Here is a 2,803-nt window from a genome sequence, read left to right on the forward strand (position 1 = left end):
GAGGTGCAGCTGCAGTCAAGACAAGTTTAGTGATTTCGCACAAATTGCTAGAAAGAGCAAACCCTTCTCTGATGGAGAGTTTATTAAGGAGTGTTTGGTGGACTCGTCTGCGCTAATATGTCCCGAGAAAAAAGACGCTTTTGAGAACGTCTCCCTCTCCCGCCGCACCGTAACGAGGAGGATTGAGGACATCGTGAAAAACCTGCTGCTACAACTGAAAGACAGCGTGAATGACTTTGAGTAGTTTTCCCTGGCTTTGGATGAGAGCTGTGATATACGGGGCACTGCCCAGCAGCTCATCTTCATGCGCGGGATCAATGCAGACTTCAGAATCACGGAGGAGCTGGCAGACATGCGGTCAATGAAAGGGACAACAACGGGGAGGGATCTCTTAGCTGAGGTAAATGCATGTCTCCAAAGCTTGGGGCTGAAATGGGACAAACTGGTGGGCGTGACAACAGATGGGTGTCCAAATCTCACAGGAAAAAAAGTTGGTCTGTTAAAGCGAATCCAGGACAAAGTGTGATGAAGTTCAGCAAATCCAGACACAGATCTTCCATAACTGATGATCACGTCGCAGCTGTCCTGCGCATAGCTACATCAGACATTCAGCCAGATTTCAATGCACTTGTTGATGCCCAAGACAGACTGGACTTTTCTCATTGAAGAAGTAAACTATTGAACATGATACTTGACACTTTATATTCCTTTTAGTACTCCAGTTGTGGAGTACTTTGTTTGTAGTAGAGGATTTTGCAATAGTCATAATACTTTGATCCTGTCAGTTCTTACAGGTTTTCAAGTCATTCCAGTTTCATTTTGTAGTTATTGTATTGTTACCTAAAGTGCTGTTACTTTAGTGTGTGTACCTCTTTTTAAGGTTTTGTCGTTTAAAGTACTTTGTGGTATTTTTTCCCATTAATTTTAATCTGATTGGGGGTACTTTTGTGTTATTTAGTCCTTTTATTCAAGTTGCAGCACTTCAGGTCCTTCATGCCTTTCCAATACTAAAAAACATTTATTGTTTATGTATTCAGTTGATCAGTTGTTCTACATAATACAAAACATTTCAGTTGTGAAGATATTAACAAGTTAAAAATAAAATTAAAATGTGATGACTTTGTTTATTATTAACTATTAATTTGATAGAATTAGTATTAATTCTCACTTGAACCTAAAACACAATTTGTTCATGTTTATAAATATTTAAATATTCTTATTTATTACCAAAATAATCTGATTTAAATATTTTATTATAAAAAGAAATATAATGAGAAAACAGAAGTCAATATTAAATTTGAGTCATTGCTGGTTCGGCCCTCCAACACATTTCAGATTTTTCATACGGCCCCCTGAAGAAATTAATTGCCCACCCCTGCTCTAGATGGTATTTCCTTGGCTTCTAGTTCTACAGTGAGGAACCTTGGAGTTATTTTTGCCCAGAACTTATCATTTGACTCGCATATAAAACAGGTTTCTAGGACTGCCTTCTTTCACCTTCGTAATATTGTTAAAATCAGGAACATCTTGTCTCAGAGTGATGCAGAAAAACTAATTCATGCATTTGTTACTTCAAGATTGGACTACTGTAATTCTTTATTATTGGGCTGTCCCACATATTCTCTGAAAAGCCTTCAGTTGATCCAAAATGCTGCAGCCAGAGTTCTGATGAGAACTAACAGGAGAGATCATATTTCTCCAGTTTTAGCTTCTCTTCATTGGCTCCCTGTTAAATTCAGAATAGAATTTAAGATTCTTCTCCTTACATATAAAGCTCTTAATGACCGAGCTCCATCATATCTTAAAGATCTCATTGTAAGATATTTTCCTAACAGAGCACTTCGTTCCCAAACTGCAGGTTTACTTGAGGTTCCCAGAGTTTCTAAAAGTAGAATGGGAGGCAGAGCCTTCAGTTATCAGGCCCCTCTCTTGTGGAATAAGCTGCCAGTAAATGTCCGGGAAGCAGACACCCTTTCCACTTTTAAGACCAGGCTTAAAACTTTCCTTTTTTATAAAGCTTATAGTTAGGGATGGCTCAGGTGATCCTGAAACATCCCATAGTTAAGCTGCTATAGGCCCAGACTGCTGGGGGGCCTCATCTGTCACACCTTTCCTCACTTTACTCTCTTTATGTATATGTGATATTATTGTGGTCATTAACTCGTGTTTCCCTGTTCCAACAGATATCCTTTGAATGGTGTTACAGTGCCGTCCCCCCCTTTCTGTCTTCTCAAACCCCAGCTGGTCGAGGCGGATGGCCACCCTTCCTGAGTCTGGTTCTGCCAGAGGTTTCTTCCTGTTAAAAGGGAGTCGTTTCTCTCCACAGTCGCCTCAGGCACGCTCAGGACGGGAGATTGGACCGAAAAAGAAAAAGTTTTCAGTGCAATCTGTTGGTTTTCTTAGCTAGGAAATTGTTTTTGAATTGGCTCTATATGAACGAATTGGATTATTTTATGAATTATGGTTATTATTAATTAATTGAGTTCCAATTGGTTTGAATTGGACTTACTATCTAAGTGCCTTGAGATGACATTTGTTGTATTTGGCGCTATATAAATAAAAAAATGAATTGAATTGACTGTCTTGAGTAAGCTACTGTACAAACTGTCTGCAGAAGGAGGATAGGTGAAGTCAGCAAAAGAGCCTGAGACCTCTGAAGAGCCTCGAGCTTTACTCTGCAGCTGGTGGACACCAAAGAATAACTGTATCAGAGTTCATTTTCATTCTGCAGAACTCATGATAGTGTTGCTCAGTGGCTTCCATCATCTGCAAACTTCAAGTGGGATTTGGAAGAATAAACTCA

This window comes from Odontesthes bonariensis, chromosome 8 (genome assembly GCF_027942865.1).
Source record: "Odontesthes bonariensis isolate fOdoBon6 chromosome 8, fOdoBon6.hap1, whole genome shotgun sequence".
In the NCBI taxonomy this organism is placed as follows: domain Eukaryota; kingdom Metazoa; phylum Chordata; class Actinopteri; order Atheriniformes; family Atherinopsidae; genus Odontesthes; species Odontesthes bonariensis.